This window comes from Coregonus lavaretus (genome assembly GCF_964263955.1).
Source record: "Coregonus lavaretus genome assembly, chromosome: 15".
NCBI classification, from domain to species: domain Eukaryota; kingdom Metazoa; phylum Chordata; class Actinopteri; order Salmoniformes; family Salmonidae; genus Coregonus; species Coregonus lavaretus.
Window position 1 is genome coordinate 13,689,886 of NC_140002.1, and position 27,932 is coordinate 13,717,817.

At 43.8% G+C, this 27,932-nt stretch overlaps 1 pseudogene across 1 annotated transcript; it reads right to left on the reverse strand.

The window, feature by feature from the left end:
- Nucleotides 1-551: 551 nt before the first annotated feature.
- Nucleotides 552-27,830, reverse strand: LOC311142187 (glycerophosphodiester phosphodiesterase domain-containing protein 5-like; annotated as a pseudogene). The gene is made up of 14 exons: nt 27,663-27,830; nt 26,432-26,535; nt 16,926-17,019; nt 14,869-14,928; nt 14,397-14,495; nt 14,207-14,300; nt 13,543-13,688; nt 12,999-13,081; nt 6,722-6,872; nt 6,137-6,361; nt 3,455-3,908; nt 2,931-3,013; nt 2,659-2,738; nt 552-823 (listed from the first exon to the last, which is right to left on the reverse strand). The product of its transcript is annotated as a glycerophosphodiester phosphodiesterase domain-containing protein 5-like (transcript).
- Between the last annotated feature and the right edge of the window lie 102 nt (nt 27,831-27,932).

Here is a 27,932-nt window from a genome sequence, read left to right on the forward strand (position 1 = left end):
GAAAGGGCAATCAAGCACAGCTAAAGTATTTCAAAAGAAAACAAACACATACTAATTGAACCCCGGTCTGGTCATATTCACACATCTTATCCACCATACTCTCACACACTAACAAAATGGTCAAGCATTTGTGGTTCACGTAACTCAACACTGAACTTCTGAAATGGAATGGAACCTATGGACAATGGAGGGTAATACAAGTTGAGAATATCTACAGCAGATGGTCACTTTTCTTCTTCTATTAATGCAGTGAGTAAGTAATCAATCTCAATGGACCTGGTTCAATAGTGTAGTAATCTCTTCTCACCACCAGATGGTGTCTGTAGTATGAACGATGAGTTGGTTATGGTCCTTGAGGTTGTCTGGGCTGTTCTTCAGTCACATTTGATTTACGGATTAATTTCTATCCAATGAAATACCTTCTGCAAGAAACACATCAGCACCACTTACAGCTCAGATAGGCCTCACTCATATCATTGAACTATTTCGCATTCTCTTTGTGTCTCATTCTCTCACCAAAATCTACAGGGGGTTGCCAGGTTGGTCTCTGGGTTGCCAGGTTGGACTCACGGTTCCAGTAGGGTCCCGGATTTCCAGGTTGGGTCGATCCTGGTGAGTTGCCAGTTTGGGGTCCGGGAAGTTGCCAGGTTGAGGGGGAGAGTGAGGAGTGGTTTGTTTCAACTGAGCCTAACAGGGGAGGTTGGTTGGTTAATTGGTTATCAGTGCTCTGAGACGGTTGCCAAGTTGGACTCAGTGGCCAGCGGGCTTTGAGCGGGCTCTCCCAGGATGTTGGCACTGGAGACGGACCACACATCACTCATCTCTGTCAGGGGGGTGAGGTCAGAGGTTATCGGTCAGGGGTTAGTGGTTGACAAAGGTAATTATCATTAATATATACAGTGGGGAAAAAAAGTATTCAGTCAGCCACCAATTGTGCAAGTTCTCCCACTTAAAAAGATGAGAGAGGCCTGTAATTTTCATCATAGGTACACGTCAACTATGACAGACAAATTGAGGAAAAAAAATCCTAAAATCACATTGTAGGATTTTTAATGAATTTATTTGCAAATTATGGTGGAAAATAAGTATTTGGTCACCTACAAACAAGCAAGATTTCTGGCTCTCACAGACCTGTAACTTCTTCTTTAAGAGGCTCCTCTGTCCTCCACTCGTTACCTGTATTAATGGCACCTGTTTGAACTTGTTATCAATATAAAAGACACCTGTCCACAACCTCAAACAGTCACACTCCAAACTCCACTATGGCCAAGACCAAAGAGCTGTCAAAGGACACCAGAAACACAATTGTAGACCTGCACCAGGCTGGGAAGACTGAATCTGCAATAGGTAAGCAGCTTGGTTTGAAGAAATCAACTGTGGGAGCAATTATTAGGAAATGGAAGACATACAAGACCACTGATAATCTCCCTCGATCTGGGGCTCCACGCAAGATCTCACCCCGTGGGGTCAAAATGATCACAAGAACGGTGAGCAAAAATCCCAGAACCACACGGGGGGACCTAGTGAATGACCTGCAGAGAGCTGGGACGAAAGTAACAAAGCCTACCATCAGTAACACACTACGCCGCCAGGGACTCAAATCCTGCAGTGCCAGACATGTCCCCCTGCTTAAGCCAGTACATGTCCAGGCCCGTCTGAGGTTTGCTAGAGTGCATTTGGATGATCCAGAAGAGGATTGGGAGAATGTGGTCAGATGAAACCAAAATATAACTTTTTGGTAAAAACTCAACTCGTCGTGTTTGGAGGACAAAGAATGCTGAGTTGCATCCAAAGAACACCATACCTACTGTGAAGCATGGGGGTGGACACATCATGCTTTGGGGCTGTTTTTCTGCAAAGGGACCAGGACGACTGATCCGTGTAAAGGAAAGAATGAATGGGGCCATGTATCGTGAGATTTTGAGTGAAAACCTCCTTCCATCAGCAAGGGCATTAAAGATGAAACGTGGCTGGGTCTTTCAGCATGACAATGATCCCAAACACACCGCCCGGGCAACGAAGGAGTGGCTTCGTAAGAAGCATTTCAAGGTCCTGGAGTGGCCTAGCCAGTCTCCAGATCTCAACCCCATAGAAAATCTTTGGAGGGAGTTGAAAGTCCGTGTTGCCCAGCGACAGCCCCAAAACATCACTGCTCTAGAGGAGATCTGCATGGAGGAATGGGCCAAAATACCAGCAACAGTGTGTGAAAACCTTGTGAAGACTTACAGAAAACGTTTGACCTGTGTCATTGCCAACAAAGGGTATATAACAAAGTATTGAGAAACTTTTGTTATTGACCAAATACTTATTTTCCACCATAATTTGCAAATAAATTCATTAAAATCCTACAATGTGATTTTCTGGATTTCTTTTCTCATTTTGTCTGTCATAGTTGACGTGTACCTATGATAAAAATTACAGGCCTCTCTCATCTTTTTAAGTTGGAGAACTTGCACAATTGGTGGCTGACTAAATACTTTTTTTCCCTACTGTATATATGTCATAATGACTCATCAAATGTAATACATTCTCTTTTTCATTTAAACCAATCTCTGTTTTAAGCCTATATAGGGTGTGGGTGTGCGTGCATGTATCATGTTATCAAAGCTGGCCATGGGGAAGAAACAGGGTAACTCCTACAGACAACTTCTAACTCACCTGTCCTGAACTTGCTGTAGGTTCCATGTTCTAGTGTGGGTTTGCTGCCCAAACAGAAAGCCAGGCTTTGTTCTCGCCACCTGTCATCGACACAGTAACAGTCATCGCTACAGGAAGTGACACCACAGGAAGTGACATCACCATTAAATACAAAACAGACCGACGTTCATCCGAAGCTTCAATTTGACTCACATAATCAAAGTTTTTTACGTAGACATATCAAAATGCACCTTACGACGACCCTCGCACTGCATTCTAGTGGGCTCACTCACCAGTGGAAGATGAAGATGATGAAGATGAGGGTGAAGGACACCACATCGGTAAGGACCCACATCAGATTGTACTCATCTGGAGTCTGATAGAGAAAGACAGACAACCATTGTGTCTAGGAGTATTACTTTCACCAATCCAATCAATTTCGGCGTCGCAATAATCGGTTATTTCTCCCAAAGTGTGCACTTGTTCACTTCCCTTCATGGATTTAAAAGAAAATGACTGGAAAAAGAAATGCCAGTATTGTGGAAACTCCCTGTAGCTCATGCAAACATCAAGCCAATGCTTTTACATTTGTGGAGAGTAGTGAACTAGTGCACACTTCCAGAGGAAGGAAAGATTATTGGGATGAAGTAGTATTGGTCCTAGGTTGTTGTTCTCACCATAAGGAAGAGGGGTCTGGTGAGGTTGTTCTCACCATAAGGAAGAGGGGTCTGGTGAGGTTGTTCTCACCATAAGGAAGAGGGGTCTGGTGAGGTTGATCTCACCATAAGGAAGAGGGGTCTGGTGAGGTTATTCTCACCATAAGGAAGAGGGGTCTGCTGAGATTGTTGAGGAGCTGTAGAGCATTGGTGGTGACAGACTGAGCCGCAGAGCACCAGGCAAGAGAGTAGAGCCACGACTGGCTGATAACATACAGATTGATGCTGATGTTGGCCGCCGCATACTCACTGAGGGAGGAATAAAACTCAGACAGACAGACACAGACAACCAGTTAATGAACACACACACAGCCAATTGACACACCTACAGCCAGTTAACACGCAAATACACACACACATTTAATGCAAAGACACACACTTACACACAACCACACACCTTATCATCTCTGTGGACATGGAGCTATAGTGCAGGTTGAGTTGGACGATGTGATTCTGCTGCAGCTCCTCAACTGGAGCCCGGGACCCCAAGGTATGCTGGAGGTCAGGGTCCATCTGCTGGACCAGGCTACGCAGGTCTGGGGGCAGCCACAACACCTGACACACACACACAATACACCCATTAACCCTAAACACTAACCTCAGCATTACAACCTTTTGTATGTACAGTATTACCAATGCAATCACAATATCCCATAAACAGCTTCATTCCCAAGTCCAAAAAATAAAAACTGAACCTATGACATATAGGATAGATAATCCCATAGAGATACAGTGGGGAGAACAAGTATTTGATGCACTGCCAATTTTGCAGATTTTCCTACTTACAAAGCATGTAGAGGTCTGTAATTTTTTATCATAGGTACACTTCAACTGTGAGAGACAGAATCTAAAACAAAAATCACATTGTATGATTTTTAAGTAATTAATTTGCATTTTATTGCATGACATAAGTATTTGATACATCAGAAAAGCAGAACTTAATATTTGGTACAGAAACCTTTGTTTGCAATTACAGAGATCATACGTTTCCTATAGGTCTTGACCAGGTTTGCACACACTGCAGCATGGATTTTGGCCCACTCCTCCATACAGGCCTTCTCCAGATCCTTCAGGTTTCGGGGCTGTCGCTGGGCAATACGGACTTTCAGCTCCCTCCAAAGATTTTCTATTGGGTTCAGGTCTGGAGACTGGCTAGGCCACTCCAGGACCTTGAGATGCTTCTTACGGAGCCACTCCTTAGTTGCCCTGGCTGTGTGTTTCGGGTCGTTGTCATGCTGGAAGACCCAGCCACCACCCATCTTCAATGCTCTTACTGAGGGAAGGAGGTTGTTGGCCAAGATCTCGCGATACATGGTCCCATCCATCCTCCCCTCAATACGGTGCAGTCGTCCTGTCCCCTTTGCAGAAAGCATCCCCAAAGAATGATGTTTCCACCTCCATGCTTCACGGTTGGGATGGTGTTCTTGGGGTTGTACTCATCCTTCTTCTTCCTCCAAACACGGCGAGTGGAGTTTAGACCAAAAAGCTCTATTTTTGTCTCATCAGACCACATGACCTTCTCCCATTCCTCCTCTGGATCATCCGGATGGTCATTGGCAAACTTCAGACGGGCCTGGACATGCGCTGGCTTGAGCAGGGGGACCTTACGTGCGCTGCAGGATTTTAATCCATGACGGTGTAGTGTGTTACTAATGGTTTTCTTTGAGACTGTGGTCCCAGCTCTCTTCAGGTCATTGACCAGGTCCTGCCGTGTAGTTCTGGGCTGATCCCTCACCTTCGTCATGATCATTGATGCCCCACGAGGTGAGATCTTGCATGGAGCCCCAGACCGAGGGTGGTTGACCGTCATCTTGAACTTCTTCCATTTTCTAATATTTGCGCCAACAGTTGTTGCCTTCTCACCAAGCTGCTTGCCTATTGTCCTGTAGCCCATCCCAGCCTTGTGCAGGTCTACAATTTTATCCCTGATGTCCTTACACAGCTCTCTGGTCTTGGCCATTGTGGAGAGGTTGGAGTCTGTTTGATTGAGTGTGTGGACAGGTGTCTTTTATACAGATAACGAGCTCAAACAGGTGCAGTTAATACAGGTAATGAGTGGAGAACAGGAGGGCTTCTTAAAGAAAAACTAACAGGTCTGCGAGAGCCGGAATTCTTACTTGTTGGTAGGTGATCAAATACTTATGTCATGCAATAAAATGCAAATCAATTACTTAAAAATCATACAATGTGATTTTCTGGATTTTAGATTCCATCTCTCACAGTTGAATTGTACCTATGATAAAAATTACAGACCTCTACATGCTTTGTAAGTAGGAAAACCTGCAAAATCGGCAGAGTATCCAATACTTGTTCTCCACACTGTATATACCGTTTTTGTTTTAACTCTATGGATAATCTGTACAAGCTCCGGGGGGGACGTTTCCCCTAGGTGCAGATCTAGGATCAGCTTCCCCTCCCCCAAGCCTAACCTTAACCATTAGTAGAGAAAATGCAAAACTGACCCAAGATCAGTGTCTAGGGGCAGCTTCACCCTACTCCTATTTATGAGGATGAAGATGAAGGACACCACGTCAGTGAGGACCCACATCAGGGCTGCAGGTAACCTAGCAGTTAAGAGCTTAATAGCATTGGGCCAGTAACCAAAAGGTTGCTGGTTCAAATCCCAGAGCTAACTAGGTGAAAAATCTGTTGATGTGCCCTTGAGCAAGACACTTAACCCTAATTGCTCCTCTAAATCGCTCTGGATAAGAGCGTCTGCTAAATAACTAAAATGTAAAACGTTATAACATCCCCCCACAGCATCCCCCCCACAGCGCCCTCACCTGGTGTGAGTGGATGGAAGACTCGTTCTGGATGACCTCCAGGGTGCGTGTGATCCAGGTGTCCCTGTAGGGGTGTCCCTGAGGGGGCCGGTAGAGGTCAAAGATCACCTGTTTGCCCCTCTGGGAAGCCAGCTCCAGAAACTCCCTGAAGGTGCAAATGGACTGGTTCTGCGCCTGCGCCCGGTCCTTGTTGCCCAGAGACCAAGCCGTGCCAAAGGGGTCACGCTGCAGAACCACCAGGGGCAGAGAGACAGTCAGTATACGGAATGCTTTGGCATAATGACAAATCATATTGACAATGTAATATCACATTGTATTCAATAAAGCAGGTGGTTGTGCAATTGATAACCTCCCACCCCCCATCGATACAATAACTACCCCAACCATCATCTTATTATGTTGTCCTAGCTACTGCCATTGGACACAAACATGCCCTGGTTTCCCATCATACCATGTCCATGAAGCTAAATGATCATGATCTTTATTAAAAAAGCAGTTCAAGACTTGGCTTATTTTACGTGTCCCTTTAGCCCCCCCCCCAACTCTTCCTGAGGCACTATAGTGCGGTGGCGGTTGGTGACTCACATGGAGGAACCAGGCCCCGGCGTTGAGGGTCTCCAGCTCCCCCCAGGTGAACATCGCCGCAGGGGCATCCGTCCGGTTGGGGAACACCTCTTGCACGTTGGTGGTCCTCCTCAGGGTGTGGTCGTGCATTAGGAAGGGCACCCCGTCATAGCTATTGCAACGAGAGAAGGCTATGGCAGTTACGGACTTGACGGTTACGGAGTTGACAGTTAAGGAGTTGACGGAAGTGCATTAAGATGACTCACAATCAAAGAGAGCCAGGTACTTCATCATTTATTTATTTACTTAGCCCCCAAAGTTCTCTGAGCAATATATATACAGTGCCTTCGGAAAGTATTCAGACCCCTTGACTTTTTCCACAATTTGTTACGTTACAGCCCTTTTCTATGATTGATTAAATAAATAAAAATCCTCAGCAATCTACACACAATACCCCATAATGACAAAGCAAAAACTGTTTTTTCAGCATTTTTGCAAATGTTTTAAAAATAAAAATAAACTGAAATACCTTATTTACATAAGTATTCAGACCCTTTGCTATGAGACTCGAGATTGAGCTCAGGTGCATCCTGTTTCCATTGATCATCCTTGAGATGTTTCTACAACTTGATTGGAGTCCAGCTGTGGTAAATTCAATTCATTGGACATTATTTGGAAAGAAACACACCTGTCTATATAAAGGTCCCAAAGTTGGCAGTGCATGTCAGAACAAAAACCAGGCCATGGAGTCGAAGGAATTGTCCGTAGAGCTCTGAGACAGGATTGTGTCGAGGCACAGATCTGGGGAAGGGTACCCAAAAAATTCTGCATCATTGAAGGTCCCCAAGAACACAGTGGAACCACCAAGACTCTTCCTAGAGCTGGCCACCCGGCCAAACTGAGCAACTGGGGGAGAGGGGACTTGGTCAGGGAGGTGACCAAGAACCCGATGGTCACTTTGACAGATCTCTAGAGTTCCTCTGTGGAGATGGGAGAACCTTCCAGAAGGACAACGATCTCTGCAGCACTCCACCAATCAGGACTTTATGGTAGAGTGGCCAGACAGAAGCCACTCTTCAGTAAAAAGCACATGACAGCCCGTTTGGAGTTTGCCAAAAGGCACCTAAAGACTCGCAGACCATGAGAAACAAGATTATCTGGTCTGATGAAACCAAGATTGAACTCTTTGCCCTCAATGCCAAGCGTCACGTCTGGAGGAAACCTGGCACCATCCCTATGGTGAAGCATGGTGGTGGCAGCATCATGCTGTGGGGATGTATTTCAGCGGCAAAGATGAACGGAGCAAAGTACAGAGAGATCCTTGATGAAAACCTGCTCTAGAGAGCTCAGGACCTCAGACTGGGGCGAAGGTTCACCTTCCAACAGGACAACACTCTAAGCACAAAGCAAAGCAACGCAGGAGTGGCTTCGGGACAAGGCTCTGAATGTCCTTGAGTGGCCCAGCCAGAGCCTGGACTTGAACCCAATCGAACAGCTCTGGAGAGACCTGAAAATAGCTGTGCAGCAACGCTCCCCATCCAACCTGACAGAGCTTCAGAGGATCTACAGAGAGGAATGGAAGAAACTCCCCAAAGACAGGTGTGCTAAGCTTGTAGCGTCATACCCAAGAAGACTCGATGCTGTAATCGCTGCCAAAGGTGCTTCAACAAAGTACTGAGTAAAGGGTCTGAGAACTTATGTAAATGTGATATTTCAGTTCATTTTTTTATAAGTAATATTTTCAAAAAAAACTATTTTTGCTTTGTCATTATGGGGTATTGTGTGTAGATTGATGAGTGAAAAAAACGATGTAATCAATTTTAGAATAAGGCTGTAATGTAACAAAATGTGGAAAAAGTAAATGGGTCTGACTACTTTCCGAAGGCACTAGCTCATGACTACCTCATGAAGCTGATTGAGAGAATACCAAGAGTGTGCAAAGCTGTCATCAAGGCAAAGGGTGTCTACTTTGAAGAATCTAAAATCAAAAACGTATTTTGATTTGTTTAACACTTTTTGGGTTACTACATGATTCCATATGTGTTATTTCATAGTTTTGATGTCTTCACTATTATTCTACAATGTAGAAAATAGTACAAATAAAGAAAAACCCTTGAATGAGTAGGTGTCCAAACTTTTGACTGTATTTGTATGTATGTATGTACGTACGTACAGTGGGGAAAAAAAGTATTTAGTCAGCCACCAATTGTGCAAGTTCTCCCACTTAAAAAGATGAGAGGCCTGTAATTTTCATCATAGGTACACGTCAACTATGACAGACAAATTGAGAAGAAAAAAAATCCAGAAAATCACATTGTAGGATTTTTTATTTATTTATTTGCAAATTATGGTGGAAAATAAGTATTTGGTCACCTACAAACAAGCAAGATTTCTGGCTCTCATAGACCTGTAACTTCTTCTTTAAGAGGCTCCTCTGTCCTCCACTCGTTACCTGTATTAATGGCACCTGTTTGAACTTGTTATCAGTATAAAAGACACCTGTCCACAACCTCAAACAGTCACACTCCAAACTCCACTATGGCCAAGACCAAAGAGCTGTCAAAGGACACCAGAAACAAAATTGTAGACCTGCACCAGGCTGGGAAGACTGAATCTGCAATAGATAAGCAGCTTGGTTTGAAGAAATCAACTGTGGGAGCAATTATTAGGAAATGGAAGACATACAAGACCACTGATAATCTCCCTCGATCTGGGGCTCCACGCAAGATCTCACCCCGTGGGGTCAAAATGATCACAAGAATGGTGAGCAAAAATCCCAGAACCACACGGGGGGACCTAGTGAATAACCTGCAGAGAGCTGGGACCAAAGTAACAAAGCCTACCATCAGTAACACACTACGCCGCCAGGGACTCAAATCCTGCAGTACCAGACGTGTCCTCCTGCTTAAGCCAGTACATGTCCAGGCCTATCTGAAATTTGCTAGAGTGCATTTGGATGATCCAGAAGAGGATTGGGAGAATGTCATATGGTCAGATGAAACCAAAATATAACTTTTTGGTAAAAACTCAACTCGTCGTGTTTGGAGGACAAAGAATGCTGAGTTGCATCCAAAGAACACCATACCTACTGTGAAGCATGGAGGTGGAAACATCATGCTTTGGAGCTGTTTTTCTGTAAAGGGACCAGGACGACTGATCCGTGTAAAGTAAAGAATGAATGGGGCCATGTATCGTGAGATTTTGAGTGAAAACCTCCTTCCATCAGCAAGGGCATTGAAGATCAAACGTGGCTGGGTCTTTCAGCATGACAATGATCCCAAACACACCGCCCGGGCAACGAAGGAGTGGCTTCGTAAGAAGCATTTCAAGGTCCTGGAGTGGCCTAGCCAGTCTCCAGATCTCAACCCCATAGAAAATCTTTGGAGGGAGTTGAAAGTCCGTGTTGCCCAGCGACAGCCCCAAAACATCACTGCTCTAGAGGAGATCTGCATGGAGGAATGGGCCAAAATACCAGCAACAGTGTGTGAAAACCTTGTGAAGACTTACAGAAAACGTTTGACCTGTGTCATTGCCAACAAAGGGTATATAACAAAGTATTGAGAAACTTTTGTTATTGACCAAATACTTATTTTCCACCATAATTTGCAAATAAATTCATTAAAAATCCTACAATGTGATTTTCTGGATTTTTTTCTCTCATTTTGTCTGTCATAGTTGACGTGTACCTATGATGAAAATTACAGGCCTCTATCATCTTTTTAAGTGGGAGAACTTGCACAATTGGTGGCTGACTAAATACTTTTTTCCCCCATAATATATATATATATATATATATATATATATACTACCAAAAGTTTGGGGTCACTTAGAAATGTCCTTGTTTTCGAAAGAAAAGCAATTTTTTTGTCCATTAAAATAACAGCAAATTGATCAGAAATACAGTGTAGACATTGTTAATGTTGTAAATGGCTATTGTAGCTGGAAACGGCTGATTTTCAATGGAATATCTACGTAGGCGTACAGAGGCCCATTATCAGCAACCATCAGTCCTGTGTTCCAATGGCACGTTGTGTTTGCTAATCCAAGTTTATCATTTTAAAAGGCTAATTGATCATTAGAAAACCCTTTTGCAATTATGTTAGCACAGCTTAAAACTGGCCTTCTTGAGACTAGTTGAGTATCTGGAGCATCAGCAATTGTAGGTTTGATTACAGGCTCAAAATGGCCAGAAACAAAAAACTTTCTTCTGAAACTCGTCAGTCTATTCTTGTTCTGAGAAATGAAGGCTATTCCATGCGAGAAATTGCCAAGAAACTGAAGATCTCGTACAACGCTGTGTACTACTCCCTTCACAGAACAGCGCAAACTGGCTCTAACCAGAAGGGAGTAGTACACAGCGCTGTACGAGATCTTCAGTTTCTTGGCAATTTCTCGCATGGATTAGCCTTCATTTCTCAGAACAAGAATAGACTGACGAGTTTCAGAAGAAAGTGTTTTGTTTATGGCCATTTTGAGCCTGTAATCAAACCCACAATTGCTGATGCTCCAGATACTCAACTAGACTCAAGAAGGCCAGTTTTATTGCTTCTTTAATCACCACAACAGTTTTCAGCTGTGCTAACATATTTGCAAAAGGGTTTTCTAATGATCAATTAGCCTTTTAAAATGATAAACTTGGATTAGCAAACACAACGTGCCATTGGAACACAGGACTGATGGTTGCTGATAATGGGCCTCTGTATGCCTATGTAGATATTCCATTTAAAAAATCAGCGGTTTCCAGCTACAATAGCCATTTACAACATTAACAATGTCTACACTGTATTTCTGATCAATTTGATGTTATTTTAATGGACAAAAAAATTGCTTTTCTTTTGAAAACAAGGACATTTCTAAGTGACCCCAAACTTTGAACGGTAGTGTATATAGGCAACTTCTTTTTTGGACGTAAAAGACTGTAAATACACCAGCAAATCAGCTCCAAGTGATTTTAATTAAAGAAATCTGCTCCAAAGTATTCCCATGCATAATAGAGAGATATGTGACCATATACAAATGCAAGCAAGGTTTGAAATGGTTATGTTTTAGTCAAATATTATATCTGTTTGGGCTTCTTGTGGTCAATTTGTAGTCTACAAATTATTTGTAATTACAGCTCCTTTAGAAAGTATTCACACAAGGTGGGATTCAAATGTATTTAAATTGTCATTTTTTGTCAACGATCTACACAAAATACTCTGTAATGTCAAAGTAGAAGAAACAGTAACATTTGTAAAAATAAATATAAAAATAAAACAATAATATATATTGATTACGTAAGTATTCAACCCCCTTGATCATTGCAAGACAGACATTTTTAGGTCTTGCCATAGATTTTCAAACCGATTTAAGTCAAAACTGTCATCATGGTAAACAACTCCAGTGTATATTTGGCCTTGTGTTTTAGGTTATTGTCCTGCTGAAAGGTGAATTTGTCTCCCAGTGTCTGTTGGAAAGCAGACTGAACCAGGTTTTCCTCTAGGACTTTGCCTGTGCTCTATTCCTTTTCTTTTCATCCAAAAAGACTCCCTACTCCTTGCCGATGACAAGCATACTCAAAACATGATGCAGCCACCACCATGCTTGAAAATATGAAGAGTGATACTCAGTAATGTTTTGTGTTGGATTTGCCCCAAACATAATGCTTTGTATTCAGGACATAGTTTATTTCTTTACCACATTATTTTCAGTATTACTTTAGTGCCTTATTGCAAACAGGATGCATATTTTGGAATACTTTTATTCTGTACAGGCGTTCTGCTTTTCACTCTGTCATTTAGGTTAGTATTGTGGAGTAACTACAATGTTGTTGATCCATCCTCAGTTTTCTCCTATTACAGCCATTAAACTATGTAACTGTTTTAAAGTCACAATTTGCCTCATTGTGATTCAAAAATCACGTTAAACACTATTGTTGCACACAAAGTGAGTCGATTCAATTTATTATGTGACTTGTTAAGCAAATGTTTTACTCCTGAACTTATATAAGCTTACCGTAACAAAAGGGTTGAATACTTATCGACTCGAGGCATTTATGCTTTTCATTTTTAACTAACATAGTTCCACTTTGACATTATGGGCTAGTGTGTAGGCTAGTGACACAAAATCTCAATTTAATCCATTTTAAATTCAGGCTGTCATACAACCAAATGTGAAAAAAGTCAAAAGGGTGTGAATACTTTCTGAAGGCACTGTATGTTCCAGCCCCTGGCCATCCGCTCAAGAAAAAGGCGATTATCCCCAAACTAGATGGACACGGAGCATTCAGGTGTGAGGAGGGTGTACAACCACCACTGACCTGATGGTGACGTCAGTCTCTAGACCTTGCCCTCCAGCCTCCACCGCCTTCTCAAAGGACATGAGAGTGTTCTCTGGCGCAAGCTGGGGTATAACACACATACAAATGATTTGAACATACAGTTACCCTAAACAGAGGTACTACTGGTACAGATTATAAATACAAACATCAGTTCAGCAAACTAGCGCATCTCACGATAGCTAATAACACAGCCCAAAACGTTTTACTAATACTGGCAACGGTAATAAATTATCAAACTACCACACTTCTTCTACTACTACTACAATGTCACATGTTGTTTACAGGGTTAGCCTTAGTAGTACGGCCTTGCTCAAGTGCAAATCGTCACATTTTTCACCTTGTCGGTTTGGGTATTCAAACCAGCGACCTTTCGGTTACTGGACCAACACTCTAACCACTAGGCTACCTGCAGTCAGTATTGAAAAGAGTTGAGAGAGAATGGGTTAGTGTTGATGAGAATGGGTTTGTAGCTAAGGATAAGAATGGGTTGGCATTAATGGCGTTGCTGATGAGGCCTACCCACCATGGGTGCCCCTCTGTGCCCGATGAGGGCTGGTGCGGGGCCCAGAGTGCCCTCTTCTTTAAGGCAGGGCGAGTATATGCCCAGGGGAACCAGGTAGAGGGCACACAGCACCGCCAGGTACAGCCCCATGATGAGCGCCCGCCCAACTGGAACACACAGACACACAGTTTACTAAGGGATACAGTTATTTATTTGTGGTTGATATATGGAATCTGCTGGGAATTTCCTCAAGACTAAAGAAATTACACCAGAATATAAATGTTAAGTAAAACAAATAATTCTAATTAAACAGAAAAAAACATGAATATCTACAGATGTATTCTTGACTATATGCAGAGACGTCACTATTGAGATAGAAAACCTCCCTGAAGTTTCACACATTTTTTATTTTTTTATTTTACCTTTATTTAACTTGGCAAGTCAGTTAAGAACAAATTCTTATTTACAATGACGGCCTACACCGGCCAAACCCGGACGACGCTGGGCCAATTGTGCGCCGCCCTATGTTCATTGTTCAGATATGTTCATTGTTGAAATAGAAAACCTCTGAAGTTTCCTTCCTTGCCCTAGTTTTGACGTCAGTATTTGCCTTATTCTACTCTGTAATTAGCATATTATATATAGAGCTGCTCAAACAAGCCCCACCTACTCAATCACGTCTCACCTTTCCTATTGATGTGGAAAAAATGCAAGGCTATTGGCCAGGACAGGAGTGTCATCAGCAAGACTCCTCCCACGTGTAAATATGGCGCTGTCACCTATTAAAAACAAATTGCAGGAGGTGAGGTAATGACAGAGAATAAAGAGAGAGGGATGACTTTATAGAAGAAAGAAGGAAAGAAGGGAAGCCCCACCTGGAAAGAGAGGAGAAGAGTGGTCCACTCTTTGCTCCATAGGTCAGACAGCACTGCTGTGGCCAGAATGGAGAAGGCTAGACTCACCAGGACCCCAATCTGGCAACACATCCGGAGAAGCAGTACAGTTAGGACAACAGACAACCATTGGCACCTTACCCATTTCACACTAATGAGCACTTAATGTTGCACTGAGCACAATTAATTTTCACTTAATTTTTTCAGGATCTATCCATAAATCTGCAGCATTCAGCATTTCTTCAGTCTTTTCTTCTACCAGGCAATCAGCAATTTCGTCTTGCTAAAGTTATTAATTTAATCTAGACATGGAAAAATGGATGGGATGATTATAACGCTTATAAGAGCAAAGAGGATGTCTAGGAGAGACAGGGAGGCGGATAGGACACACGAGGAGATAGAGAAGTAGGCAGAGGAAGTTGAAATTGGACAGGGGAAGACGTACGGACGTTACCTTGTGGCCCCAGTGTAGGTACAGCTTCTGTCCCTCTGACAGCAGACACACAGCCAACAGCTACAAATTAAAAACACACACACACACACCTCATATCAGACAGATCATCAGAGAGCTAAGTACAGTATAGTACAGTATATCCCTGGTACAGTATAGTATAGCCCTGGTACAGTATAGTACAGCACTGGTACAGTATATCCCTGGTACAGTCTAGTACAGTATAGCCCTGGTACAGTCTAGTACAGTATAGCTCTGGTTCAGTATAGTACAGTATAGCTCTGGTTCAGTATAGTACAGTATAGCTCTGGTTCAGTACAGTATACAGTGGGGCAAAAAAGTATTTAGTCAGCCACCAATTGTGCAAGTTCTCCCACTTAAAAAGATGAGAGAGGCCTGTAATTTTCATCATAGGTTCACGTCAACTATGACAGACAAAATGAGAAAAGAAAATCCAGAAAATCACATTGTAGGATTTTTAATGAATTTATTTGCAAATTATGGTGGAAAATAAGTATTTGGCCAATAACAAAAGTTTCTCAATACTTTGTTATATACCCTTTGTTGGCAATGACACAGGTCAAACATTTTCTGTAAGTCTTCACAAGGTCTTCACACACCGTTGCTGGTATTTTGGCCCATTTCTCCATGCAGATCTCCTCTAGAGCAGTGATGTTTTGGGGCTGTCGCTGGGCAACACAGACTTTCAACTCCCTCCAAATATTTTCTATGGGGTTGAGATCTGGAGACTGGCTAGGCCACTCCAGGACCTTGAAATGCTTCTTACGAAGCCACTCCTTCGTTGCCCGGGCGGTGTGTTTGGGATCATTGTCATGCTGAAAGACCCAGCCACGTTTCATCTTCAATGCCCTTGCTGATGGAAGGAGGTTTTCACTCAAAATCTCACGATACATGGCCCCATTCATTCTTTCCTTTACACGGATCAGTCGTCCTGGTCCCTTTGCAGAAAAACAGCCCCAAAGCATGATGTTTCCACCCCCATGCTTCACAGTAGGTATGGTGTTCTTTGGATGCAACTCAGCATTCTTTGTCCTCCAAACACGACGAGTTGAGTTTTTACCAAAAAGTTCTATTTTGGTTTCATCTGACATTCTCCCAATCCTCTTCTGGATCATCCAAATGCACTCTAGCAAACTTCAGACGGGCCTGGACATGTACTGGCTTAAGCAGGGGGACACGTCTGGCACTGCAGGATTTGAGTCCCTGGCGGCGTAGTGTGTTACTGATGGTAGGCTTTGTTACTTTGGTCCCGTCTCTCTGCAGGTCATTCACTAGGTCCCCCCGTGTGGTTCTGGGATTTTTGCTCACCGTTCTTGTGATCATTTTGACCCCACGGGGTGAGATCTTGCGTGGAGCCCCAGATCGAGGGAGATTATCAGTGGTCTTGTATGTCTTCCATTTCCTAATAATTGCTCCCACAGTTGATTTCTTCAAACCAAGCTGCTTACCTATTGCAGATTCAGTCTTCCCAGCCTGGTGCAGGTCTACAATTTTGTTTCTGGTGTCCTTTGACAGCTCTTTGGTCTTGGCCATAGTGGAGTTTGGAGTGTGACTGTTTGAGGTTGTGGACAGGTGTCTTTTATACTGATAACAAGTTCAAACAGGTGCCATTAATACAGGTAACGAGTGGAGGACAGAGGAGCCTCTTAAAGAAGAAGTTACAGGTCTGTGAGAGCCAGAAATCTTGCTTGTTTGTAGGTGACCAAATACTTATTTTCCACCATAATTTGCAAATAAATTCATAAAAAATCCTACAATGTGATTTTCTGGATTTTTTTTCCTCAATTTGTCTGTCATAGTTGACGTGTACCTATGATGAAAATTACAGGCCTCTCTCATCTTTTTAAGTGGGAGAACTTGCACAATTGGTGGCTGACTAAATACTTTTTTCCCCCACTGTATCCCTGAGGGGATCCCCAGATTGATCTGTGACTGATTTCTGCATACCCTCCAACCCCCCTAGTGGAGCCCCACAAACAAACAAACAAACACACACACATACACACACACACACACACACACACACACACACCCCTCACCAGCAGCAGAGTGATGTAGCTGAAGAAGGCAGCAGCAATGGCCAGCAACACCACAGACCAGGGGAACCAGAAACCCAGGTTCCCAAAGTTAAACCTGGAGAAAGAGAGAGAAAAGCGGAAGAGAGAGAGAGAGGATGGCGATGAGAGTTGAGAGAGAGGGTGTGTGTGCGTGGTACTCAGTGCTCTATTGACCCTCTAAACACTCTGACATCAATGCAAATGTAATCGAAAATCATATTAAAACACTTATCAACAGTATCATGCTTTTAAAATTCACTGTTAGGCTACATTTTTTGACCTCACTGTGATTATCAATTTGAAGAAAGAAGTTCAACAACAGGTTGAAACTGAGTGGAAAACGTGGTCACTGTGGATGTTGTTTCAAAGCCTAACAACGAAATGGACAGCGCTTCCTAAGGTGATGATTAATTCAAAGCATTTAAGACGTTGCATGTAGATCACTCATACACATTTTAGAGCTTATGCATACGCCTATACAGTGCCTTCAGAAAGTATTCATACCCCTTGACTTATTCCACATTTTGTTGTGTTACAGCCTGAATTCAAAATGGATTAAACATTTTAAAAAATCTACACACATCTACACACACACACACACACAATACCCCATAATGTCAAAGTGAAAACATGTTTTTAGACATTTTTGCACATTTATTGAAAATGAAATACAGAAATATATAATTTACGTAAGTATTCACACCCCTGAGTCAATACTTTGTAGAAGCACCTTTGGCAGCGATTACAGCTGTGAGTCTTTCTGGGTAAGTCTCTAAGAGCTTTCCACACCTGGATTGTGCAACATTTGCCCATTATTTTAAAAATTCTTCAAGCTCTGTCAAATTGGTTGTTGGTCATTGCTAGACAATCATTTTCAGGTCTTGCCATAGATTTTCAAGTAGATTTAAGTCAAAACTGTAACTTGGTCACTCAGGAACTTTCACTGTCTTCTTGGTAAGCAACTCCAGTGTATATTTGGCCTTGTGTTTTAGGTTATTGTCCTGCTGAAAGGTGAATTTGTCTCCCAGTGTCTGTTGGAAAGCAGACTGAACCAGATTTTCCCCTATGATTTTGCCTGTGCTTAGCTCTATTCCATTTATTTTTATCCTAAAAAAAAACTCCCTAGTCCTTAACGATTACAAGCATACACATAACATGATGCAGCCACCACTACGCTTGAAAATATAGAGGGTGGTACTCAGTAATGTGTTGTATTGGATTTGCCCCAAACATACCTATTGCAGATTCAGTCTTCTCAGCCTGGTGCAGGTCTACAATTTTGTTTCTGGTGTCCTTTGACAGCTCTTTGGTCTTGGCCATAGTTGAGTTTGGAGTGTGACTGTTTGAGGTTGTGGACAGGTGTCTTTTATACTGATAACAAGTTCAAACAGGTGCCATTAATACAGGTAACGAGTGGAGGACAGAGGAGCCTCTTAAAGAAGAAGTTACAGGTCTGTGAGAGCCAGAAATCTTGCTTGTTTGTAGGTGACCAAATACTTATTTTCCACCATAATTTGCAAATAAATTCATTAAAAATCCTACAATGTGATTTTCTGGATTTTATTTTCTCAATTTGTCTGTCATAGTTGACGTGTACCTATGATGAAAATTACAGGCCTCTCTCATCTTTTTAAGTGGGAGAACTTGCACAATTGGTGGCTGACTAAATACTTTTTTCCCCCACTGTAGATTTAAGATGTCTTTGGTATATAATTGGTGTAGCCTATACTCCAAAACTAAACAAATTCTAGTAATTGCCTTTGAGTGTGGACTGCATTATTATGCATACTGGATGGACTTGTTAACTTGTGCTATGCTCCAAACTTTTTATCCATGAGTCTGGGAGAGAACATATAGGCCTAGGCAATGCTGTTGGTTCATTGATTGTGCAGTGCAGCTTCCAGAGTTAGCCTACAATTATAGTGAATTTGTATTTGATTTTGAATAGCCTAGTAATAGGGAATTTTTTATATTTTCATAATTAATATGCTGACATTACCTTTAGCTACAGAATATCTCCTCCTCTCTCTCCTTATTTATTTCTGAAGCGTGCAGAGATGGGGGCTGTCAACAGTTTAATTAAATATGTTTCGTTGTGAAAACATGTTAATATCGATGTTCCTGAACATATTTCACTTGGTTTTCTCCCAAATTAAGCACTGGGTAGCTGTAGGAACATGGTTGGAGAGCCCATGGCATACAGAGTTTGGGTGGAATATCAACTGTCGCACAGCGAGAGCCTGCATGCTCCTCAAACAGTGGTTGATGTGTGAAAAGAAAGAAGTGTTCTAATAAGCCCAGACATTTCCACAATCCTTCCGTAGCCTCCAACTGCTCTTAAACGCTAGTAAAACTAAATGCATGCTCTTCAATCGAACGCTGCTTGCACCCGCCCGCCCGACTAGAATCACTACTCTTGGCAGGTCTGACTTAGAATATGTGGACAACTACAAATACCTAAGTGTCTGGTTAGACCGTAAACTCTCCTTCCAGACTCACATTAAGCATCTCCAATCCAAAGTGAAATCTAGAATCGGCTTCCTATTTCGCAACAAAACCTCCTTCACTCATGCTGCCAAACATGCCCTCGTAAAACTGACTATCCTACCGATCCTTGACTTCGGCGATGTCATTTACAAAATAGCCTCCAACACTCTACTCAGCAAATTGGATATAGTCTATCACCAAAGACCCATATACTACCCACCATTGTGACCTGTACGCTCTCGTTGGCTGGCCCTCACTACATATTCGTCGCCAAACCCACTGGCTCCAGGCCATCTATAAATCTCTGCTAGGCAAATCCCCGCCTTATCTTAGCTCATTGGTCACCATAGCAACACCCACCCGTAGTATGCGCTCCAGCAGGTATATCTCACTGGTCATCCCCAAAGCCAACACCTCCTTTGGCCGCCATTCCTTCCAGTTCTCTGCTGCTAATGACTGGAACGAACTGCAAAAATCTCTGAAGCTGGAGACTCTTATCTCCCTCACTAACTTTAAGCATCAGTTGTCAGAGCAACTTACCGATCACTGCACCTGTACACAGCCCATCTGTAATTAGCCCACCCAATTACCTCATCCTCCCCATATTGTTATTTATTTTGCTAATTTGCACCCCAGTATCTCTATCACTCCAGTGTTAATACTACATTGTAATTATTTTGCACTATGGCCTATTTATTGCCTTACCTCCATAACTTACTACATTTGCACACACTGTATATAGATTTTATATTGTGTTATTGACTGTATGTTTTGTTTATCCCATGTGTAACTCTGTGTTGTTTTTATCACACTGCTTTTGCTTTATCTTGGCCAGGTCGCAGTTGTAAATGAGAACTTGTTCTCAACATATTTAAAAAAATCATTGAATATAAAATAGTGTCACGGGACTTATAAGCATATCTTGTCAGCTAAATGAACTAGCCTACAGCCTATGGCACGGCGCATAGCCAGATAACATACAGTAGGCCGACTCATTCGCTTCTTCTGAAATACATTTTCTTCATATCATATTTCTTTATTCCTGTCTAAAATAAATAATGGATTTATTGTGATCATGTATATTAAATTGATTTATTATACTTTTTTTAAATATAGATGTCCCTAAGGCGTGCATCAGAGGCTTGTTTGCGTGGAGGCCTGGAGATACTAAACATGTTTATATTAAATAAAGGACAATTACCGTGAGACCGGCACTCATTTGCATAACAATAACCGGCTGACAAAATTTCATGACTGCCACAGCCCTAGTGTAGACGCATGTCTGAAAATGTGAGCACAATTTGAATGTGGACAAGATCAGGACACACACCAGGTATAAACAAGGCTAGTGAGAGAGAAGGAGTTCCAGAGTGAGCACCAGAGAGACAATAGGTGTGGCTATTCAGTAGGAGGTAATGTTGTTAATGTGATGCAGGAGATTCTCCTGACAGGAACACACCTGAATCTCAATGAGATACTCCTGCTGCTACCTGCCACAGAGCTGTGGTCTGGCCTTGCACGTGTGTGAGTCCTTATATATTTGCATGCTTGTTCATACTTAGATGTGTGTTTACATTACATTGTGGATACAGTGAGGGAAAAAAGTATTTGATCCCCTGTTGATTTTGTACGTTTGCCCACTGACAAATACAGGATCAGTCTATAATTTTAATGGTAGGTTTATTTGAACAGTCAGAGACAGAATAACAACAACAAAATCCAGAAAAACGCATGTCAAAAATGTTATCAATTGATTTGCATTTTAATGAGGGAAATAAGTATTTGACCCCTCTGCAAAACATGATTTAGTACTTGGTGGCAAAACCCTTGTTGGCAATCACAGAGGTCAGACGTTTCTTGTAGTTGGCCACCAGGTTTGCATCCATCTCAGGAGGGATTTTGTCCCACTCCTCTTTGCAGATCTTCTCCAAGTCATTAAGGTTTCGAGGCTGAAGTTTGGGAACTCGAACCTTCAGCTCCCTCCACAGATTTTCTATGTGATTAAGGTCTGGAGACTGGCTAGGCCACTCCAGGACCTTAATGTGCTTCTTCTTGAGCCACTCCTTTGTTGCCTTGGCCGTGTGTTTTGGGTCATTGTCATGCTGGAATACCCATCCACGACCCATTTTCAATGCCCTGGCTGAGGGAAGGAGGTTCTCACCCAAGATTTGACGGTACATGGCCCCGTCCATCGTCCCTTTGATGCGGTGAAGTTGTCCTGTCCCCTTAGCAGAAAAACACCTCCAAAGCATAATGTTTCCACCTCCATGTTTGACGGTGGGGATGATGTTCTTGGGGTCATAGGCAGCATTCCTCCTCCTCCAAAAACGGCGAGTTGAGTTGATGCCAAAGAGCTCGATTTTGGTCTCATCTGACCACAACACTTTCACCCAGTTCTCCTCTGAATCATTCAGATGTTCATTGGAAACTTCAGATTGGCCTGTATATGTGCTTTCTTGAGCAGGGGGACCTTGCGGGCGCTGCAGGATTTCAGTCCTTCACGGCGTAGTGTGTTACCAATTGTTTTCTTGGTGACTATGGTCTCAGCTGCCTTGAGATCATTGACAAGATCCTCCCGTGTAGTTCTGGGCTGATTCCTCACCGTTCTCATGATCATTGCAACTCCACGAGGTGAGATTTTGCATGGAGCCCAAGGCCGAGGGAGATTGACAGTGTTTTGTGTTTCTTCCATTTGCGAATAATCGCACCAACTGTTGTCACCTTCTCACCAAGCTGCTTGGCGATGGTCTTGTAGCCCATTCCAGCCTTGTGTAGGTCTACAATCTTGTCCCTGACATCCTTGGAGAGCTCTTTGGTCTTGGCCATGGTGGAGAGTTTGGAATCTGATTGATTGATTGCTTCTGTGGACAGGTGTCTTTTATACAGGTAACAAACTGAGATTAGGAGCACTCCCTTTAAGAGTGTGTCGTGGGTAGTTGTTGTATGTAGTTATTGTAGGTTAGGATTGTATTCGGCGGTGCCGGGTGTAGCACGAAGCTAGCTAGCTAACTCACCTCCTGGACTAGCTGGCGAGTAGCTATTAGCAACGGTAGCAACTAAATACAATATCCTTTTAGCCAGCTACATTCGTTCGCAGCGATGCCGTTTTTCAAACTAAGTTAACACAGCAGCCATTGCTAGCTAGCCAACACTACCAGCTAGCTGTACTGTAGCAGCTAAATACAATATCTTTGTGCTAGCTAGCCAACGTTTAATTATTGCTGCGTTATGAAAGGAACTAGACACGGACACGAATTATCTGTTTAGTGTGTTAACACACTATTGGTAGTTTGTTGTAACCAAGTATTGGTGCTAAACTGTGTGTTATTGGATGCTAGCATGCTAGTTAGCTATGGCGTCATAGTTAGCTAGCTGAATAAAGTAAGTTGAGTCTATTCCTTGAAACATTGAACCGCTGTAGTTTACAACAATTCTAATTTCTAAAGTGGAAGTTGGGAGAGTTTTATTCGGGTGGTTCAGTGAAACAATTATAGTTTCTGAGGTGGAAGTTGGGAGAGTTATATTTGGGAGTTTTTTGGTGAGGGAGGCCCTGCTCTCTCCTTTCCCAGATGTTTAGTTCATTTCATTCCGATCTCCTCTGCATTATTGTAGCCATCTGCTACAGCCTGTCAACTATGCCTCTGCCTATCCCTGTTCTCTCCTCTCCGCACAGGCTACACAAACGCCTCACACCGCGTGGCTGCTGCCTCTCTAACCTGGTGGTCCCTGCACGCACCACACACCTGGAGTTCCAGGTCTCAGGCAGCCTCTGGAACTGCCGTTCTGCTGCCAACAAGGCTGACTTCATCCCAGCCTATGCTACCCTCCAGTCCCTCGACTTCCTGGCGCTGACGGAAACATGGATTACCACTGAAAACACTGCTACTCCTACTGCTCTCTCCTCGTCTGACCATGTGTTCTCGCATACCCCGAGAGCATCTGGTCAGAGAGGTGGTGGCACAGGAATCCTCATCTCTCCCAAGTGGTCATTCTCAATTTTTCCCCTAACCCATCTGTCTATCTCCTCATTTGAATTCCATGCTGTCACAGTCACTAGCCCATTTAAGCTTAATATCCTTGTCATCTATCGCCCTCCAGGTTCCCTTGGAGAGTTCATCAATGAGCTTGACGCCTTGATAAGTTCCTTTCCTGAGGATGGCTCACCCCTCACAGTTTTGAGGGATTTCAACCTCCCTACGTCTACATTTGACTCATTTCTCTCTGCCTCCTTCTTTCCACTCCTCTCCTCTTTTGACCTCACCCTCTCACCGTCCCCCCCTACTCACAAGGCAGGCAATACGCTTGACCTCATCTTTACTAGATGCTGCTCTTCTACTAATCTCACTGCAACTCCCCTCCATGTCTCCGACCACTACTTTGTATCCTTTTCTCTCTCGCTCTCCTCCAACACTACTCACTCTGCCCCTACACAGATGGTAATGCGCCGCCGCAACCTTCGCTCTCTCTCTCCCACTACTCTCTCCTCTTCCATCCTATCATCTCTTCCCTCTGCTCAATCCTTCTCCCTCCAATCTCCTGATTCTGCCTCCTCAACCCTCCTCTCCTCCCTTTCTGCATCCTTTGACTCCCTGTGTCCCCTATCCTCCCGGCCGGCTCGGTCCTCCCCTCCAGCTCCGTGGCTTGATGACTCATTGCGAGCTCACAGAACAGAGCTCCGGGCAGCTGAGCGGAAATGGAAGAAAACTAAACTCCCTGCCGACCTGGCATCTTTTCACTCCCTCCTCTCTACATTTTCTTCATCTGTGTCTGCTGCTAAGGCCACTTTCTACCACTCTAAATTCCAAGCATCTGCCTCTAACCCTAGGAAGCTCTTTGCCACATTCTCCTCACTGCTGAATCCTCCCCCCCACCCCCCCCCCCCCTCCTCCCTCTCTGTGGATGACTTTGTCAACCACTTTGAAAAGAAGGTTGACGACATCCGATCATCGTTTGTTAAGTCTAATGACACTGCTGGTCCTGCTCACACTGCCCTACCCTATGCTTTGACTTCTTTCTCCCCTCTCTCTCCAGATAAAATATTGCGACTTGTGACTGCAGGCCGCCCAACAACCTGCCCGCTTGACCCCATCCCCTCCTCTCTTCTCCAGACCATCTCCGGTGACCTTCTCCCCTACCTCACCTCGCTGATCAACTCATCCTTGACCGCTGGCTATGTCCCTTCCGTCTTCAAGAGAGCGAGAGTTGCACCCCTTCTCAAAAAACCAACACTCGATCCCACTGATGTCAACAACTACAGACCAGTATCCCTTCTTTCTTTTCTTTCCAAAACTATTGAGCGTGCCGTCTTTAGCCAACTCTCTTGCTATCTCTCTCAGAATGACCTTCTTGATCCAAACCAGTCAGGTTTCAGGACTGGTCATTCAACTGAGACTGCTCTTCTCTGTGTCACGGAGGCTCTCCGCACTGCTAAAGCTAACTCTCTCTCCTCTGCTCTTGTCCTTCTAGACCTGTCTGCTGCCTTTGATACTGTGAACCATCAGATCCTCCTCTCCACCCTCTCCGGCGCGGCTCACTCCTGGATTGCGTCCTACCTGACCGGTCGCTCCTACCAAGTGGCGTGGCGAGAAGCTGTCTCCGCACCACGTGCTCTCACCACTGGTGTCCCCCAGGGCTCAGTTCTAGGCCCTCTCCTATTCTCCCTATACACCAAGTCACTTGGCTCTGTCATATCCTCACATGGCCTCTCCTATCATTGCTACGCTGACGATACACAACTAATCTTCTCCTTTCCCCCTTCTGATAACCAGGTGGCGAATCGCATCTCTGCATGTCTGGCAGACATATCAGTATGGATGACGGATCACCACCTCAAGCTGAACCCTGGCAAGACGGAGCTGCTCTTCCTCCCGGGGAAGGACTGCCCGTTCCATGATCTCGCCATCACGGTTGACAACTCCGTTGTGTCCTCCTCCCAGAGTGCGAAGAGCCTTGGCGTGACCCTGGACAACACCCTGTCGTTCTCCGCTAACATCAAGGCGGTGACCCGATCCTGCAGGTTCATGCTCTACAACATTCGGAGAGTACGACCCTGCCTTACACAGGAAGCGGCACACGTCCTAATCCAGGCACTTGTCATCTCCCGTCTGGATTACTGCAACTCGCTGTTGGCTGGGCTCCCTGCCTGTGCCATTAAACCCCTACAACTCATCCAGAATGCCGCAGCCCGTCTGGTGTTCAACCTTCCCAAGTTCTCTCACGTCACCCCGCTCCTCCGCACACTCCACTGGCTTCCAGTTGAAGCTCGCATCTGTTACAAGACCATGGTGCTTGCCTATGGAGCTGTGAGGGGAACGGCACCTCCGTACCTTCAGGCTCTGATCAGTCCCTACACCCAAACGAGGGCATTGCGTTCATCCACCTCTGGCCTGCTGGCTCCCCTTCCTCTGCGGAAGCATAGTTCCCGCTCAGCCCAGTCAAAACTGTTCGCTGCTCTGGCACCCCAATGGTGGAACAAGCTCCCTCATGACGCCAGGACAGCGGAGTCACTCACCACCTTCCGGAGACATTTGAAACCCCACCTCTTTAAGGAATACCTGGGATAGGATAAAGTAATCCTTCTACCCCCCCCCCCAAAAAAAATAAATAAATAAATAAAATAAAATAAAATAACAATTGTAAAGTGGTTATCCCACTGGCTATAGGGTGAATGCACCAATTTGTAAGTCGCTCTGGATAAGAGCGTCTGCTAAATGACGTAAATGTAAATGTAAATGTCTGTATAAAAGACACCTGGGAGCCAGAAATCTTTCTGATTGCGAGGGGGTCAAATACTTATTTCCCTCATTAAAATGTAAATCAATTGATAACATTTTTGACATGCGTTTTTCTGGATGTTTTTGTTGTTATTCTGTCTCTCACTGTTCAAATAAACCTACCATTAAAATTATAGACTGATCATTTCTTTGTCATTGGGCAAACGTACAAAATCAGCAGGGGATCAAATACTTTTTTCCCTCACTGTATGTAATAGTCAGACCTACCAGTCAAAATCATTGTAGTCATTCTGAGCTTCACTCCAGAAGTAGAGGAAGACCAGCGTGAGACAGAACGTCACGATGAGGAGCGCAAAGCTGGCACACTCCAACTGCAGGGGAGAGAAACACAATAAGTCCCACATAGTGACTACATAACAAATTCATAACCCATATACTGTAGGCATGGAAATGTACACTAACAAGTAATTACCAGTGATGAGGATTGAACCCACAACATCTTGGTGGCAAGGCAGGGATTCACGGCCAGAACCACTACTTTCGCCAAACCATTTTCACTTCTATTTGTGTTTGCCCCCGACATATGAGGTAAATAACTCAAGCCTGGGCTAACATTACTCAATGGACTGTCACACAGCAAGTTGTTGTTTTGCAGCATTAAAAGGAAAACTTCACCCAGAAACTATCTTTTGGTATTTGTTTCATTAGCCCATTTTTTTTTTTTTTTTCTCTCATTAGCCCATTGTTGCTATAGTCCCAAAATGTTTTCCATGTCAGCAATCAAGTTTTCAAGATATATAACTTTCAAAATATAGAAATACAGGCGGTATGACGCATTTTTCATCATATGATGTTGCGTTTTGCATCATATGATGCAAAATGCGTCATACCGGCTGTATTTCTGTATTTTGAAAGTTATATATCTTGAAAACTTGATTGCTGACATGCAAAACATTTTGGTACTATATCAACAATGGAACAATGAAACAAATACCAAAAGATAGTTTTGGGGTGGAATTTTCCTTTAAATGCTCTTACAAAACATAAGAGAGTGCTATTCTTTGACAGGGCTGGGAAATTCGAAACGTGTGAATGTTTGTGTTTATTGCCTAGAATGCTTTCCATACAATTGAGGGAGTGCACTTTGAACTCTGAGGAGAGGGAGGAATGCAGGAAAAGCTCCTTACTGGCTAAACAGTGATTGTAAAACTGTGACAGTAAAAATGATGTAAGCCATGAAAGAAAGAGATATTGACAGAGTGAGGGAGAGAAAGAGAACGTGTGTGTGGGCACGCATGCATGTGTGCGTGTGAGAGAGAGAGTACAGTGTAGTAGTAGTAGTAGTAGTGTGTGTGTGTGTATAGTCTCTGTCAGGAGTGTAAAACAATCCTGTGAAATGACCAGATTTTCAACAAACAAAAACAACTTTTCACATCAAATGATCTCACTTTGGGAACTCAATCCCCCCAGTCCCTGTTTGACCCCTGACCTCCCTGACCTTGCTGCAGCAGCAGTCTCCTGGCGTGGCGCGGGTCCTCTGGTAGCGTCTCCATTGACAGCCATAGAGGCCGGCCAGGCACGAGACAAAGGGCTGGTGCTCGTAGCGCTGCAGCAGCCGACAGCGCACCACAGGTAGCTTCCCCAGGGTGGTCGGAGAGGCGGCCATGGCTCACACACACAGCGCCATCACCGATCACACGAGAGAGAGAGAGAGAGAGAGAGAGAGAGAGAGAGAGAGAGAGAGAGAGAGAGAGAGAGAGAGAGAATG